The sequence below is a fragment of the Phocoena sinus genome, chromosome 3 (genome assembly GCF_008692025.1).
Source record: "Phocoena sinus isolate mPhoSin1 chromosome 3, mPhoSin1.pri, whole genome shotgun sequence".
Classification (NCBI taxonomy): Eukaryota; Metazoa; Chordata; class Mammalia; order Artiodactyla; family Phocoenidae; genus Phocoena; species Phocoena sinus.
The window spans coordinates 61242376-61260194 of record NC_045765.1 but is presented as its reverse complement, the minus strand read 5'-3'; the positions used below and the strand labels follow the sequence as shown (position 1 = coordinate 61260194).

Here is a 17819-nt window from a genome sequence, read left to right as displayed (position 1 = left end):
TGTCTCATGACCCCTGTTTGTCCAATCTATCTGTATGTTTAGTGCACTCAGCTGACACTAGTTTCCTCTGTGGTTGTATAGGTGTCTTACCCTGGGAGGGCTGGTTGTGAATTCTGTGCACAATGGTGTATGTGTGTGAGTGTATGTACGTGTGTGTGTGTGTGTGTGTGTGTGTGTGTATGTGTGTGTGAGAGAGAGAGAGAGAGAAAGAGAGGGGCACCCAGCAGCTCACTTCAGGACGCACAGACAAGCTACCCTGCCCAATCCTCCAGGACTTCCAAATGCTTGAGGTCAGATCTGCCCCATGTAGTTTCCTCTTCTTAGCCCTCAAGAAGACTTTGAACAAGACAATTATTAACTAATAAAAACAAACAAAAAAGTTCTTACTGTTCATTAAGGGCCTACTTGAGCCAGATGTTTTATAGCTGCTTTATATCCATTTATCTTATTTAATTCCCCAAACCACCCTATTTTTCCATTTTGGAGGCAAGGAAAAAGACTCAAGGAGTGTAGGACACCTGCTCAAGTTCACACACGTGGGAAGTGGCAGAGCCAGAAGAACACAGTTCTCAGTGACCCCAGAACATTGCTCTTTCCAGTACTGCTTCCACATTTGTTTGAGGCCAACAGACCAACCATTATAACTTCCAGAAATCTACGGTCACTACAAACGGCCCTCACCTTATCACCTCCGTGCTGTGTGCTTCATAAATTCACGGTGTAGGGAATTATATTCAATATAATCTCCAGGTCTGAGCTTGAGCAGATGTGCAGTCATGTAACAAAGCCTCCATTATAACACAGCTGGGGAGGCAGGTGTTCTGGTTAGTAAAGCGCTCCCAGGAAAGACTTATTAGAAAGTACTGAGACCCCTCCCGTGAGCCACTCATAAACAGGACTCCAGGCTTCAGAGTCGGGCCTTATCTACCCCACGGGAACTTCTGGTTCTCCAAACGCAAGAGGGCAAAAATACACACTGCACAGTAAACAGCTGGGCTTGCTCTGATGACCCAGGTCAGAGCTGTCACTAAAGTCGGCACCAGCACTGTTACCGGCAGTCGTCCTGGCTCAGAGAGGCTGGTCTCAGCCTCCTAGAGCACCAAGCCTGATTCAGCCCTTTGCTCAAAGGCCCTGGAGCTCCCGGAGAAAACCAGCCATCAAGAGGCCAAAACACATCCAGACCAGTCATCCCCAACCCTCCTAGGGACAAACCCCACAAACCCCATCTCTGTTGTGAAACTTCCGAGCCACAGTTCCAGGGACTTCCTGCCCAGCAACAAGCAGCAAGTTGTGGACGGACCTAAGAGTTAAAGCAGGACACAAAAGAGGGCTTAGAGGGCTTGGAGGGCTTTATCATGGACTTGGAGCTGCTGAAAATAACCCCTGTGGTCACGTGAATACCGTAAAATCGGTTCATGCATTGACATACTGAGAATCACAGCAGCCTTGGGAGGCAAGCAGAGCATGGGGCATTACCCCCATCTTACAGATAGGCAAACTGAGGCTTGGCAGAGTATATTAGTCAAATTCCTCTAAGGGCATAAAAGAATAGCTTAGGAAATTAATTTTCTCCACTAATTCCATTTTTAAATTAAAATTACACTTTGATCCAGAACATTGCCCTATGTGCCCCCAGAAGTGTAATGGTTGTTTGACAGAGAAAACCTTGTTCCAGAAGGATCTAAGGTGGCTTCAACTCCCTCAAAGCATGCTGGGGCTTGAGTTGAGCCTGGTCAAGCTTGCCAGTTCCTCTTTGCTGGTCTCAAATCTTCCCTGTCCCTCCTCAGGGGCTGAGGAGGCCCAACTCCAGCTGCACCAGCATTCCGGGCCTCTTCCCAGCACGTCCTGCTCACAGGACCTGGACCCCTTCAGAAGACCTGTCCCCCACCAGGCCTGGAAACAGAGGACACACCAAGACAGGCAGAGGAGGGCAGAAGTGCAGACCCGCGTTCAGCTGCAAAGCTCGCTTTGCTTTCAAATCTCTGCAAACTGGGGCAAAAGCCCTGCAGGGTCTGAGGATTTCCCCAGGAGAAAGCAGATAAGGGCAGCCCCTGGTGCTAGGCAGTGGGAGCTGATGAGAAGTGCCCCGTAATTGAATCCCCACTCAGCAGTGTGGCACCTGTGGTTCTCCTGCCCAGTGGCACTCTCCCCATGTCCACCCCACTGTCCCATCCCCTCCCCTTCACCCTGCTTCCCACACTTACTCCACAGCCCACTCTATTTTATGAATGCATGGAATGTGAAATCACCCAGTCGGAAGATGGAAGATGGAATGTGTTAGCTGCAGCCGGAGACAGCAATGAGTTTTACAAATAGCTTTCTAGAAGCCCTCATTCAAGTTCACAAATCAGGCCCATAACAACCCCAATTCTACATCCCTGCAGACGGAGATGGCCAGCTTCTCATTTCTGGTGAGACCATTTGTCTTGGGCCTAATCTTATTCATGCAGTGTGGAAGGCTCAGACCCATCCTGAATTTCCCCAACTGTCTCAAATTGCAGAGGAGAGAGACCCTTCCTCGCCCATGTCCATTTTGAGTGGGTCCCAGCTATCCTGCTGGAATGCAGGAATCATGGGTCGTCACAGCCAGTGAGGATGGAGAGACCAGCAAGTTCAACTCCTCCCTCAAAAGACAAGGAACCCAAGTCTGGGTGTTACCCAAAGCCAAAGTCAGGGGAGCAGGACAGTCTTTCAAAATGATAGCTGGTGGTTTTTCATTTTCAGCAAATTATTTTTTCTCCTACGTTCTTTCACCATTAAAACTAGACCCAAGGCTGAGCATTATGGCCTCAGGGGAGGGTATGGTGCACAGAACACAAAGGGGTCAAATTCCTGGCTCTTGAAGCTCATAGCAGAGACCATTTTCTGGAAACATGGCTTTCAATTTGCAGAAGACAGGGTTTTTGAAAAATAATTTATTTCTAAAGCTCTAAAAGCTTGGCTTTTAATATCAAGAAATAAAGCTGTGGAGTCCATAAAACGCAGAGCATACGCAGCTGAGTTGGGGAGAATGTGTGGGAATTTAAGAGCTTGTTTTCTCTCCCAGTAGGAGATCAAGTTACCGGGCTGGGAGAGGAGGGAAGAGGGGCTGGGCGATGAGATCAGTAAAGGTCATCCCTGGTTTCCCTCTTTTAGAGGGGGCCTTTATGGCCCCTTTCCCTGGAGGAGATGATCAAAACCCCATAAAAGCTGGTGGGGAAAAAAAAAAAAAAAAAAAAAAAAAAAAAAAGCTGGTGGGGGTCCCAGGAGACAGGAGGCCTGTGCCATGAGGGGCTCTGAGCCTGCTAGATCAGACAGGCCCTGAGTCTAGCCAGGCGTGGGAGCTGGAGGGCAGAAGGGCTGCGGGCTGTCCCTCAGGGTGAGTCCCTGGGCAGGGGCAGGACACCCTCTTAGCTGGGTGTCCCCACCTCGCCTCCCATGACTTTCAAGTCCAACAGATCTGAACTGACCCCCGGTCTGTGTCCCCCGCTTCCTTGTGGAGGGACTAGTAGCTGACCAGTGTCTCCATCGGAAAAGTGGGGACAGTAATAGGGCTGTGACCTCACTGGGTATTCGTGAGGATTGAGATGATGCATGCAAAGTCCTTAGCACGGAGCCTGCCACAGAGAAAGTACCCGAAAAACGCGGCTTTTATTATCATTGCTAACAACGACATGCTGGCTTTGAAATCAACTCACTTAAACAAGCAGAACCAGGGAACTCCTGCAAGCAGGCTAATTAAAACATCTAAGTCATCATCATCTCTTCAATAATTGCAGTTAGAGTCAGGCCGCAAGGGCTTCTGGGGTCTGTAATCACGTTCAGTGAAAACTCGGAATAGCTCTCTCAAGTTCACAGGCCAAAAATGAAACACATCTTGTGACAACTTCACTCCGCTTTGCAGAGGAGAGGCTGGGGTATAGACCCTGCCTCTGTGTGACAATCACGAACCGAGCGAGGAGCAATGGGCAGTCCTGGGGGGAAAAGAAACAGTGTTCTTCTAATTGCGAGAAAACTGGGTGCACGGCTGCTCCTCCTCTTGGAAGCCAACGTGCACGTGTATGTGTGCGTGTGCGTGCGTGTGCACACATGCACATGGCTTTCTCTGTGTGTCCTCCTCCTCCCTGCGGCCCCAGCTCTCTGAGGAGCTTCACATAGTACAGAAACCACTGACCGACAGGACGCAACCCCACTGCACCAAAGAATCTACGAGCCCAGCCAGCACGGCTCAGCACTTTGAAATTTGTAAGTCGGCGATGCCAGCTGTGAGTGGTCATACCATAAACGACCCACTTGATGGGGTGGGCTGTAGTTTTGTTCATCCTCGGAGAGAGTGTCATACATCTCCCAAGGGTGACAGTTATTGGAAGCACTGAAGTAGGACCCTTGGGGGCCAGCACAGCTGCGCGGGAGCGATAGTCAGCCTCTCTTGGCCTCCTGCCTGCTGAGGACTCGCTGTTGCAGGAAGGGCCCATGCTCTGTGAACACAGGAGGGTCTTCCCTCCAGAGCCAGGCTCTCAGACTTGACCACCTCCCTTGGTTTCCCCCGCACCCCTCGTTCTCAAGGTTTATCCCAAGGTTTGGGTCCCTGTTTTAGTTTCTGCTGTCAAAAGCTTTTCAGCATCAGTTAAGATTAAATTTGCTACAGCAGAAATGAACACAACATTGTAAATCAATTATACTTCAATAACATTTTTTAAAAAAGATTAAATTTGCGGTAACAGGAATCCCCAAAGGGTGACTTAAACATGTTATAAGTTTTTGTCATCTTTTTCATGTAAATAAAAGAATCCAGAGGCAGGAATTTCAGAGCTGGGGTGGTGTCTCCAGTAGCTTGTCATAGACCTGGAGTCATCCCCGTTCACCCTCCGCCATCCTTTTGGCGTGGCCCTTGGCTTCATGATCCCAGATCGAGCTAGAGCCTCAGCCAGAATTCCTCCTTCCCGGCAGCAATATGGGGGAAGGGAAGGGGAGGGCATGCCCCCTCTACTGTAAAGCAGCTTTCTGGAAATGTCACATAGCACTTCTGCTTCATCCCATTGGGCAGAACTTATTTGCAAGGCCAACTGAGTGATGAGGAAGGCTGGGGACATAGTCTTTTGTCTGAATGGCAATGTGTCCAGGTAATTTTGAGATTTTATTACTGAAGAGGGAGGTGAGGAGAGGATATTGGAAGGCAACTAGCAGTACCTGCCCTATGTAAATTTTTTATTTTGACGAGCAAAGGGAACTGGGCACAGATCTCCCCGCTGCCTCCACACTGCTTTTCCACTCCCTGTCTCCGAGGCCACCTTGCCGTTCCTAGTATTATTTCATTGTGTTCTAGCACCTATTGTTGTCTTCTGCCAGTCTAACCATTTCCCCTTTGTAGGTGATACATTTTTTTTTTAATCTCTGGTTGCTCTTAAACTTTTCTCATTGTCTCCGGTGATCTACAATTTTACCATTATTTGTTTAATTTTGGATCTGCTTTTATTATCTTGTCTGGAACTTGCTGTACTTTCTCAATCTGAAGATTAAAGTATTTCTTCAATCCTGGAAAATTCCCAACCATTATCTTCAAACATTGCTTCTCTTTCATTCTCGTTATTTTCACCTTCTATAACTCTTACTAGATGTGTATTGGACCTTCTTATTCTGTCATCCATATTTTAGCCGCTGTTTTCCATTTCCCTTCTCTTTATCTCTCAATGCTGCATTCTGGGTTATTTCTTCAGCTGTCTTCCAAATCATTAATTCTCTCTTCAGCTGCCTAAACTATATTTTAAATCCTTAGTCATAACGGCAATTAAAAACTTTTTCCTACAAGTTCCATTTGGCTCTTTTTTAGAGTATTTAGTTCTCTCAGGATGATCTAATCTTTCTGATATATTAAAAAATTTAATATACTTTAAAAAGTTATATTTTAAACATGTTACATAAGCCCATAATTTAAAGAGCCCAATAGTTACTTAAGGCTTTTTATGAAAAACAGCAAGCCTTTGCCCCTTCCTTCCATTTCCCTTCCCTAGAGTCAATCCCTTTCAGCAGTTTTACCTGGTTATTTTAGAATTAACCTAAACAACACTCAACTTCTCTTTTCGTTTTTTTTTTAGTGTTAGGCATTATCCATTAACTTCCCAGTATGGAAGATGAGAATTTAGCTACCTTTTGCATAATTCTTCCCCCCATCCCCACTAGAAACAGGCACCCTCCTGTCTACCCTTCCTCCCAGTAGAAATATGCTCTCTTTCAGTTAGCTCAATGTTTGGTGTTTATGTTACTAGGCTTTATAAAGGCTATTCACAGCCGAGCCATGAAGTGCACTATGATGGTATCCTGATCCATGGGAGGAGGTACTGGGAACTTTTCTTGAGCTTTTTTTTACTCTGGAGATAATTTTTGGTGACAGACAAACAACCCCTCTGCAGGAGATAATTTTTGGTGGCAAACAAACAACCCCTCTGCAGAGGAGGAAACAAAGGTCTGCAGGTGGGCTGGAACCAGGCTGCGCCCGCAGGCGGAAGGGTGCACGAGGGGTCCCTTCCACACCCCAAAAGAGGTAAGGGTGTGCTCTGGCCTCCCTGGGGTTTGGTGGGAGGGTGTGTGGGGCATCCTTTCTCAGATAACAGTGTGGAGGGAGAATGGGAGTGCTGCACAGATACCTTGAGGGGCCAACGGCTGATGTAGGGAGCAGCTGGAGCCACAAAATGACACGTTAACACTTTCTGGAAGGCTCTCTTTAGAAAGTTGCTTCCTGACAGTGTTACAGCGGAGACTGAGGAGCCGTATGCACGTACACGCACCCCTGAAATAACAATTTCAGAAGCAGGAAGGAAGCACGCTGCCTGCCAGGCCTTTGTTGGCCTCAGGTGTACACCACATTCCTAGAGTTCAGTTCTTTCCAGTGGCAGCAGGAGCCCCAAACATGCTGGGCAGTGCAGGGGGCACTGTCCACCTTGTCACCTCCCCTGCTGAGGATGAGTCAGGGCCAGAGCTATGACCAACAGGGTCAAAGGAACAAGGCGTGGGGGAGGCTTGAGAAAGCAGGTGGCCCTGCTGCCCTGCACTGTGTGCAGGCTCACAGGGCTGGTGTGCTCTGGACTTTGCTCCTGCTGGGTGGCCTCAGGCAGCTCCTGCAAAATAACCCCAGTTATGCAGGACTATCCTAAGGACTGAGGGAAATGATATCTGCAAAACAAAGCAAAGCAAAGCATGGAAAATTTGTAATGCCACCGTGGAGTGATGGGCAGCGCTTACCAGGGTGGAAAGAGAGAAGGAGCTAGAACCACACACGATAAGAAGGCCCCAACTGGCCTTGGAAAAAAGGAGGGCAACATCCCTGCCGAAGAAACGGGAACGCGATCGGAAGTTCCTAAAAAGGGTCCTCGTGAATGTGTTCGGAGCAGGATGGAGATTGTGGAGTAGCTGTGGGAGTTTCCCAGCTCAGCCTTTCTGGCTGAGTGTGCATGGGAGCTGTGAGATGGAGAGGACGTCATGGAGAGCCTTGGTGACCCAGGCCCAGGTCTCTCTGCCTTCTGCTCCCAGCAGCCCTGTGGTCACCCAGCCTCTGGCCATGCCCGTTACCACTGGGTATGGATTCATTGTTACCTTCGCAGTGAGACCACATAAACTCCTTGTGCACAGAGACTGGACTCATCCATGCTATGGGCTAAGATGGAGCTGCAGAGAATGGCACAGCTAACGGCTGGGCACTGGGCAGGTCATCAATGAGACCACCCACAGGAATTAGTATAACTAAGTGGGCATGGCACCAGCCCTCTAGTTGATGGCTTTGTGACAATCTTATAATCCAAAGGTCGTGTCTGTGCCCATGCAGATCTCATGTGCCTTACATCAAACCAGGAATAATGCCAGGAACATTATTCTTCCACCAAATGAACAGACTGATGGCAGCAATGGGTGTGCGTGCACAGGTGTGGGAAAACGTCACTGCCCACGCTAGTGTGAGCTTCATGCCTGCTCTGTGCCTGCTGGCTCCTGTCACATCGACCGTGGACTCTGTCCACTGCTAATTGAATTTAGGAAGCCCCACTGTGAGCGGCAGTCAGGCTCCAGCTGTGGTATAGACTTTGCTGGTCCTGAGCAGCTGTTAGTAAGTAGTTTGCACGTGAAAAGACAGGAAATACAGAATACTGGTCACAGGTGGTAGCAGCCTGTGCTAGACGTTTAACCAGAATACTTGAGGGAACAGTGTTCTAGATGCCTGAGCATTCTAGTTCACAGTTATTCCCAGATGGCTCATCAAGTTTCGAAGAGAGAAAACAGATAAGCAATACTTAGCGTGGAATTAAACTGAATTTGACTGAATCTTTCTCCCGGCTCAGAAGACATGCCAAGCTCTAGTGGAAACTGAGAACCAGCATTAACAATGACAAATTCAGTTGTAAAAGAGGATCAAAATCAAATTCTTCAGTTATTTAGGTTTTAATGGCCAAGAAGCGGTTTCTAATCCTTTATTTCAGACTCAGCATTCCCTTTTTTGTGCTGGTCTGTGGGAGGAGACATCGTCTGATGCTCAGTGAGGGCGGGTGTCTAGGCCTCCTGGGCAGCCCAGTCTGGGTGGCGTTGTACCTTTTAAGAGGAAGACTCTCAAGGCCTTTCACAGAGGCATGGGGCCTGGGTCCCGAGGGGCCCTCAGGGATATGGAGGCCAGGTATGACTCACTACACAAATCCTCTCTCCAGCCGAGAGCCGAGGGGGTCCTGCTATAAGAAGTCTTCATGATTAAAAGATAGTCTTTTATCCTCCTCCTCCCACAAAGCAGAAACGTTGGGGTGCATTATTTACATTGCAAAGTAATTCTTATTTACCAAAGATGCAATCACAAACACGTACTTCGTGTCTATTTTGTGCTAGACCCCAGGGACACAGCTGCGGCACCGCCAGCCTCAGCCCCTCTGGGCACTCTGGGTATTCCCAGGTGGGGGCTGAACCTGGATTTGGGGATGGGGTCTGGAGGGCCATGTGGAGGAGGTACCTGGAGGGTGCACTGAGAGAAAGAAGCATGTCACGGCAAGCCTGGGTGGCCAAGGCCAGGCCCCTGACCCAAGGTCTGGCCACGTCCAGTGGGGAGAGGGCAGGCCCGAGAGGACAGGTTGGAGGCCTCTCAGCAAATTTTAGGGGACTCTCCAACCTTCTCCGGGTGGGAACAGGTGCCAGAGTGGCCAACAGGGCATCTGCTGATGGGTAAATGGTGGGTGGCAATTGGGCAGCAGGAGACCGGAAACCACTTTGAGGGTAGCAACTGCAGGGGACGCCGTGAGACTAGAAACTTAAACCGTAAAAGGACTGAGGAGCCCACCGTCTTGGTTCCAGGCACAGCTGCCCAAGTCTGCCTCCTGCCCTGCCTTGCAGGGAACCTCGGGCCTATGCAGTCTTTTCAAAAAGGGGTCTCCTGAAGCTTCCTCTGGGACTTTAATGAGGATGCTGGGCATGCACGTGAGACCCTCTAGGCCACATCACACAGCCCTTGGTCTGGAACAGTTCATCCCAAAGTGCACTTACTCACAGCTGAGCGAATACAGGGGCACTTCCCCGTGCCCGTTGTAAATTTGAGGTAAGTTTTATGATCTAGGGCAAGAAGGGGTGCAGAGCCCAGTTAAAGCTGCATCAGCCCTGGAGTTCGAGAGCCCAGGGGGTCCGAGTGTGGAGCTGGGGCACATGGAGACCAGTAGGCACCCCTCGGGCAGGAACTGGCAAGCTGCTGGTCAGCGGGGCCAGATCAGACCGCTGGCAGGTAATGGAGGAAAGAGAGCATCTGAGATGGCCACTGTGGCCTCAGACCAGGGCTAAGAAGAGCAAATGTGATGGTTTGGGTAGTTTTTCACTTCCTTCCTGTCTGTGCTCCCTTGGACCCCTGCCCCTCCCCTGTCAGAAGTCCCTGTTTGCCGTCTGTCTCCTCCAGACTGGGCTCTCTCCCCTCTGTCCTGGTTGGATCCTCAGTGCCCGCTCCCAGGATATGCCAGTGAGTAATCATACAAATAACCAACTGGCAGGAAGTAACAAAGGCACGTGGACCGGGTTGGGAGCCAGGGAACCAATTTCTAGCTGGGTTTGGGCTTTCGCCATTTTATAGAATGCAGTTTAGAAGGTGCTGATTTCAGCGAAGGCTTCAGGCTCTGCCTGACATCATCCCTTGTTAAGCAAAAGTGAATTCTTCCTTGGGATGCTGCCTCCCCACATAAGAAGTGCACCCCTGCACCCCAAGCTACAGAGCCCTCTCGCTGCCTCATTGCTTCCTACAGGCTTCACAGACTCGGCTGCCTTCACAGGGTTTCCTGCCTGATTCATGCCCAAAGATTTGCCTCCTTCAGGCTCACTCTCTATAATCCCCTTCCCTAGAATGAGGCAGGAGCAGGTGACTTGGGTTCTGAGACACGCACACTGAGGCCCCCAAAGGAAAAGTATGCTGGGGTCAACCTCGCCCCAGGCCCTTCCCGAGAATGCTCCCACCTTGTCTTCTCCGGCCCTCCCCACTGCTGGCTGCGTGTGGTGGAGTAGCCCAGGCGGGGCCAGCTCCGCTCAGGACGACCAGTCAGCCGGTCATGGTGCCAGCTCAGCCTGGCGAAGTGTGCAGCTGGCCTGGACCCACCTGCATCTGCAGGGCCTGCCCGCACCTCCCCTGGGGCACGGCCCCACCCACTGCTCTCCCTTGGTCCTTCTCTCTCAGGGCAACTGTTGGCCTGTAGTCATCTCCTGTGGCTGCCTGGACAGACTGCCATGGACTTAGTGACTTAAACCAACACAGATTTGTTATCATATAGATCTGGAGGCTGGAAATCCAAAATGGGTCTCAGTGGGCTAAAATTAAGTTGTTGGCACTTCCTCCTTCCTCTTTTGTTTGCAAGGACGCTTGTGATGACTTTGGGCTTACCTGGATAGCCTCCCCATCTCAAAGGCCTTAATTTAATCCCACCTGCAAAGTTCCCTTTGCCATGTGAGGAACAGAGTCACAGATTTCGGGATTAGGGTGTGGGTACCTTTGGGAACGGGCATCACTCTGCCTACCACACTGCCCAACTCAACCCGTCAGCTCCAACCCTAACCAATAAAATTGCATTGCAGAAATGAGGCTTCACATGTCACTTTCCCAAAGGCTCAAACAGCAGGGCCTGGACTCTGACAGCAAAGGAGTCCCCGCAATGGAGGGGCACTGTGGGGATGATGAGGGGGCCCAGGCCCTCCCCCGATGCCCCCTGAGGCCGTGCCCAGACACCCTGGGTTCACTTGGGTGACGGTGCCTGTCCAGCTGGGGTTTCGTCCCTTCTCAGGATTTGGTCTGACCTGGCTCCTCTTCTCTGAGGACAAACCTGCAGCAGGTGATAGATTTGCAAATGCTTTCAAGGGCTTTTTTTTCATAAAAAGAGAATTTTCCTGGGATCATTCTTTTTAATGAAATATTACAAAATAACACACACTCCCTCAAGACAAACTGGAATGTAAAGAAAGGCACCAAAAAGGAAATAAGTCTCCTGTGATCCCAACACCCGGAATGAGCGTCTAGGTACAGTTACATATAAGGAAATTCTTATGGTTGGAGGGGAGCAACCATACACGCTGTTCTGTAACCTTTTTGCTCTTAACCTGTTGTCAACATTTTCTGGTGTCACTGGATGTTCTCTGAGCTAGAACATGATCTGTGACAACACAGTCGGACTCTGCCCTTCCCTCTACCATATAATACTTAGCCCCTGGTGGCCATTCTGTAAGCTTTCCTCACTATTGTAAGCAGTGCTGCCATGTAAGCCTTTTGCACTGTTATGATGGTTTGGGAAACACCCCTGGCCATGGAAAAGCTGGATCAGAAGGTGCAGAGTAAACTCTAAGAACGCTGGTACCACGACTATCTTTTCCATGGTGTGTCCACAGTGTGAAATCTATGGATATTTAATGACTGACTGGGGCACTGATGAATAAATGTGATGAATCTCAAATCTATTCAGCTGAGCAAAAGAAGCCAGGTGCCCGAGAGCACATACTATATGATTACTCTTAGTAGACATTTTAGAACAGGCAAAGTTAATCTATAATGATAGAAATCAGGCAATTGCCCTGGTGGGTGGGGCAACAGACTGAGAAAGGACCACGAGGGAACTTTTTGGGGCAATGGTAACGTTCTATATCTTCGTTGGCGTAGTAGTTATGCAGGTGTGATGCGTTTGTCAAAATTCCTGAGTTTAGCCCCTTATTAAGAGTAATATTAGTGTTTTGTTCTTATAGATTTAGAGAGTGTTTTAATTAACTAAGATCCACCCTCTCTCCATCCTCTTTTCTGTTTTTAACAGCATTTCTTTACTATTCTTTGGCTTGATGGAAACTCTTATCCGGAACCCTCTCTCTCTGTTCCTCTGCTGACTGTGGCCTCAGCATCCCTCATGGGAGCATTCCGGAAGAACCAGAGAGGGTGGGGCAGGTGTAGAAGCACTCTCCCTGACACTCTGCGCTGCTGGGTCTTAGATTCAAAACCGCCCTGACAGAACAGAGCCAGGTGTCCAGAGCTCCAGCCTGCCTGCAGGCTCCTATGCCTTCTACTTTCTAAACCCCACAAGGTGGGTTCCAAGCAGAGCAGATTTGCTACAGTGCTCCTGGGAAACAACAGTCCCGACGGTGGACAGAGGCTCGGGGCTTCCCCCTCTACCACGTGCAGGCGCTTGGGGGCAACACACCCCCGCTCCACTCCACCGCCAATCATTTAGCTGCATTACACAGTCCAAGTACAATTTTCTCCTAAATTTTTTTTCAAACTGTGAAGGAGGACTTTGGGTGACTCCTCTGCTACGTGCACCTAGCTGTTCTCTGACCTTTTAAAACCTCTTTTATGGTGAGAAAGGAAGAACCCATTGTTTAATGCAAAGCTGGCTCCGGTGATCTGACCTTAATGCATGGAAATGTGTTGTGGTCCAATGATCATTTTGTAGAATCTTAATCTGAAAATATTCTCACTTCCAATCTGAAGTTAAAAAACATAAACATTATCATTAGTGTCAGAGTTTGTTTTTCAGGTAATGAAAACTTTTTGCAATAAACCAGCTTTCATTCTTCGTGAACAATCTTTAAACTCACTAAGTTTGATAGGCTGGAAAAGGAAACTAGACAAGGCAATAAAATCCCCACAGGAAAGTTCCTATTGATGTGATTACAGCTTGAGGGAAATAAGAGATGACACATTTAAAAAGGAAACTTCTCTTCACATCACCCAATTATGCTAAGTAAAACTAAAAATATGCTCAAAGAAGAGGCTATGTTTTCAAAATTCAGGCACTTAAGAGCAGCAATGCATTTACCCTTCAAAAATAATAAATAAAGTTTCAGAGTAATTGCAAAGACTCTTCATCTCTTCTGAGATGGCATGTCCCATTCTCTGTCATGTTTCCCAGTTATCACCATGAGTAATACTCCCTCACACAGGGAGTTTAATTGCCATCTTACCATGTGTAGCATTTATTTTTTTTTCCTAAAGCAAAATTTAGGGAATTAAATCTTTGAGAATAAAACAGTTCAATCACAATAACACAACTGTGTATTAACTTTCTCCTCTCCTTGGAGTTTATAAACCTCAAAATTCTGCTCTGAGCAAGAAGCCAATTTTAAAAGTGAGTTATATGACCCAGAGCAAGAAGAATATCTGATTACCTTTTTTTCTGGGCCCTTCCAGCTGAGACTGAGTCTGAAACACAACTCCTGACTTCTTGCTCTAATAAATTTTCCAAGGAGGGGTTCACATTCCAACTGTGCAGTGTTGGCTTCTTTCCAGAGCTTTCTAATAACTAGATGAAAAGCATTGTGTCTAGATGAACACCATGCCAGGAGTGGGAGCCCCTTACCTCTGACTCTTTATCTGTTATCTTGAGATGTTACAGTCAATTACAGTAATTCTTTATATATATTTACTACTCTAACTGAGAAGCATCCTCTCTTCCATCAGCTGCTGTTCCTTCGACAACAAGCAGCAGGCTCTCTAGTGGGTTCTTTGGCCCTGCTTGAGCTCACACCTCTCCTTTTCTCCAGCAGTTGTCTTCTGTCTCCATGAGACCCATTTCACTGTTCCCTGCCTGAGAATCTACAGAGCTCCCCACAGCATCACACTCATTCACCTTGGCCAAAGCTCAAAGGCCTCTCCTGCAGGGTTTCCTGCTCTTATTCCTAAATATCTTCTTTTGCAAAAAAAAAAAAAAAAAAAAAAAGAACCCTGCCATTTTTGAGGCTTGGAATGTGTACCCAGATAGCCATGAGGAGGTCCAAGGGGCTGTCAAATGCTTTTTTTTTTCAATTAAAATTTTTTTATTGGAGTATAGTTGACTTACAACGCTGTGTTAGTTCCAGGTGTATGGCAAAGTGAATCAATGACACATATACATATATCCACTCTTTTGTTAGATTCTTTTCCCATATAAGCCATTATAGCGTATTGAGTTCCCTGTGCTATACAATGGGTTCTTATTAGTTATCTATTTTATATATAGTAGTGTGTATATGTCAATCCTAATCTCCCAATCTACAGATTCAATGCAATCCCTATCAAATTACCGATGGCATTTTTCACAGAACTAGAACAGAAAATTTTACAGTTTGTTTGTAAACACAAAAGACCCCGAATAGCCAAAGCAATCTTGAGGAAGGAAAACGGAGCTTGAGGAATCAGGCCCCCTGACTTCAGACTATACTACAAAGCTACAGTAATCAAGACAGTATGGTACTGGCACAAAAACAGAAATATAGATCAATGGAACAGGATAGAAAGCCCAGAGATAAACCCACGCACATATGGTCAACTTATCTTTGATAAAGGAGGCAAGAATATACAATGGAGAAAGGACAGTCTCTTCAATAAGTGGTGCTGGGAAAACTGGACAGCTACATGTAAAAGAATGAAATTAGAACACTCCCTAACACTATATACAAAAATAAACTCAAAATGGATTAAAGACCTAAATGTAAGGCCAGACACTATAAAACTCTTAGAGACAAACAGAGGCAGAACACTCTTTGACACAAACTGCAGCAAGATCTTTTTTGATCCACCTTCTAGAGTAGTGAAAATAAAACAAAAATAAACAAATGGGACCTAGTTAAACTTAAACGCTTTTGCACAGCAAAGGAAACCATAAACAAAACAAAAAGCAACCCTCAGAATGGGAGAAAATATTTGCAAACGAAGCAACCAACAAGGGATTAATCTTCAGAATATACAAACAACTCATGCAGCTCAATATCAAAGCACCAAACAACCCGATCAAAAAATGGGCGGAAGATCAAAAGCTTTCTTGATCAGCCATGTTTCCCCCTCTAAGACGCTCGTTCTAAGTCAGGCAGAACTGCCTCCCAGCAGATTTTCTGGATATCACTGGAGCATTTTGGATTGCCACAATGACTGGGGGTGTGGTTGGTGGGGGAGGGTCGCTGTTAGTATCGAATGGAGAAGGACCAGGGATGCCAGCCATCCTGCAATGCACAGGGTTGTTCTTCACAGCAGTGAATTGTCACACGTCCCCATTTTGGGGGAATGTCTCATTGGGTATTCATGTAGGTGAAAATAATGATTTAAGCCTAAAACCTAACTCTGATTATACATAAACACAAGCTAGCTTGTGCATGGTTTTAATATATTTGGAATTTTCCTGGGATACAACTGCTATGAAAACCAAGTGAAGAGCATACATTGTTTTGTTCAGAACTTTATCAAATGCTGTTCACTATGACCTCATTGCCCATGACAACGCATTGTTCATGGTATGAGCTGCCAACTGAATACACCTGAATCAGCTGCGTTTACGCAGGCTGCTTTCATGCCAACATCCGGCTTCCTCATTAGGAATTCTGTTGTGCTCTCACATGAGCACCCACATATTGAAATATGTAGTTTTTTTTTACTACAAATTACCTTCTTTGTACTTTTCATTTATATTTCAATCAGGGCATCCTCCTTTGAAATTACACGTATAAGTACATTATATTACCTATAATTTTCATTTTGGGGTAATAAAGAGGGCATTACAAATAATTTGTTATAAAAAACAGGCACTAGGTCTGATAGAGTTGAGACCCAGGGCCTGAAGATGTAGCTGTGGAACCCAGCCATCCCTCCCCAGAGAGGGTAGGGGAAGCCTTTGTTTGTGCATTTGCTTGTGTATTGGTTTCTTAGTTCTCACTCCCCAGCCTTCTAGGGGGTCATGAGGGGCTTGCTACCTGCACACTCAGGGTTTCTCTGATGGGTCCAGGCCCTGAGGCCTCCGGGCCTGCTTGTGTGTAAAGGAAGGACAGCCCTCTCCCACTCAAACTGAAAAACGCTGTCCCTCTGGCATGGGAAGAAAGGACAAGGGCTGGGGGCTGTGAGCAGGAGACGTCAGGGTTGCGCCCGCTCTGGGACCTTCTCCTCAGGCTCACCTGCCTGGACACCTCCCGCCACCTCTGCTTCTCTTTTGCTCGGCAGCTATTTCTTCACCCTAGTTACCTTTTATGTATATATAAAAAATTTAAAAATTTATTTAATTTATTTTTGTCTGCGTTGGGTCTTCACTGCTGCATGCAGGCTTTCCCTAGTTGTGGCGAGCAGGGGCTACTCTACGTTGCGGTGCACAGGCTTCTCATTGCGGTGGCTTCTCTTGTTGCGGAGCATGGGCTCTAGGTGTACGGGCTTCAGTAGCTGTGGCACACGGGCTCAGTAGCTATGGCTCATGGGCTCCAGAGCGCAGGCTCAGTAGTTGTGGCACACAGGCTCAGTTGTTCTGTGGCATGTGGGATCTTCCTGGACCAGGGCTCAAACCCATGTCCCCTGCATTGGCAGACAGATTCTTAACCACTGTGCCACCAGGGAAGCCCTCCCTTATATTTTAACACTCTATCTCCTACTTTTATTTGATCTTCACTAAATTTCTATGTTTTTAACCTATCTCCTTTTTCATACTTAATTTAAAAATTCATTCTGAATTTTTTTATAACTTTCTTTTCTATTTTATCTCAAGGTTAATAACTGGGATTTCAATTTTAGTCTTCTAATTCCTTTTCTCCTGTCTCGTGTAGCTGTCAGCTTTCCAAACCTCTTGTCTTAAACTTCATCTGTTTTATTGATTCTCCTCTCTTCTAACCTATGCCTGGTTTATTTCCATTTTGGGGTTTTATGTCTGCTCTATCATCCTTGAAGAAAAAAATAACCTCTTTTTATTTTTTTCTCTTTGCAAATAATCTGGACGATCCACAGAGGGAAAAACCAGCCAGGTGTAGAGATAAACTCATGGTGCAGTGCTGGTGGGGACATAGCTGACAGTGATAGCCAGGCGCCAGTCTCTCACAGGAGGAGGTCTCCCGTGCTTCCATGGGTGGGGTGTCATACAGGGTGGGGGTGTGCTGGGAGGTCCCCGACCTCCAGCTCCAGCCCTGCAGTGGGGGTCATCTACTGCAGCCCCCATCAACCCTTGCTTTTCCCCAGGAATCCTGGAAACTCCCACCCAAGATGACTTCCCTTTTTCTTCCTGCCCCCAACCTTGCCTTCCCCAGAGCTCAGCCCCCCGGGGAAGTCCTCTCCGACCGCTGAAGCCTGCAGGAACCTGGCAGCCCTGAATGCCTATATCCCCAGCCACAACTCAAGTCTTTAATAACTCTATCAGCTACCTTTTCATTTTGCCTCCTTTGCTCTTTCTTTTAAAAACAACAGCATGTAGCCTCGATGTAGGAGGCCAAGCAAGGTTGTTCTTGAACCTACAGGCAGTACACTTGGTGCTACAGGATGATACTTGGGCTGCAGGGTGAGGGGCATCTCAGAGCTGGGAGGCTGGAGACCCGAGGAACCAGCTCCCACTCACTCGTTTGATTCTGCTGCAATTTCCCACACCAAGGGTTGT

General features: G+C 47.5%; 1 protein-coding gene across 2 annotated transcripts in view; it reads right to left on the bottom strand.

Moving 5' to 3' along the window:
* The window catches only part of FSTL4 (follistatin like 4), a 456287-nt gene that overhangs the window by 191586 nt on the left and 246882 nt on the right, over positions 1–17819 (bottom strand). The gene's annotated exons all lie outside the window — the stretch shown is intronic.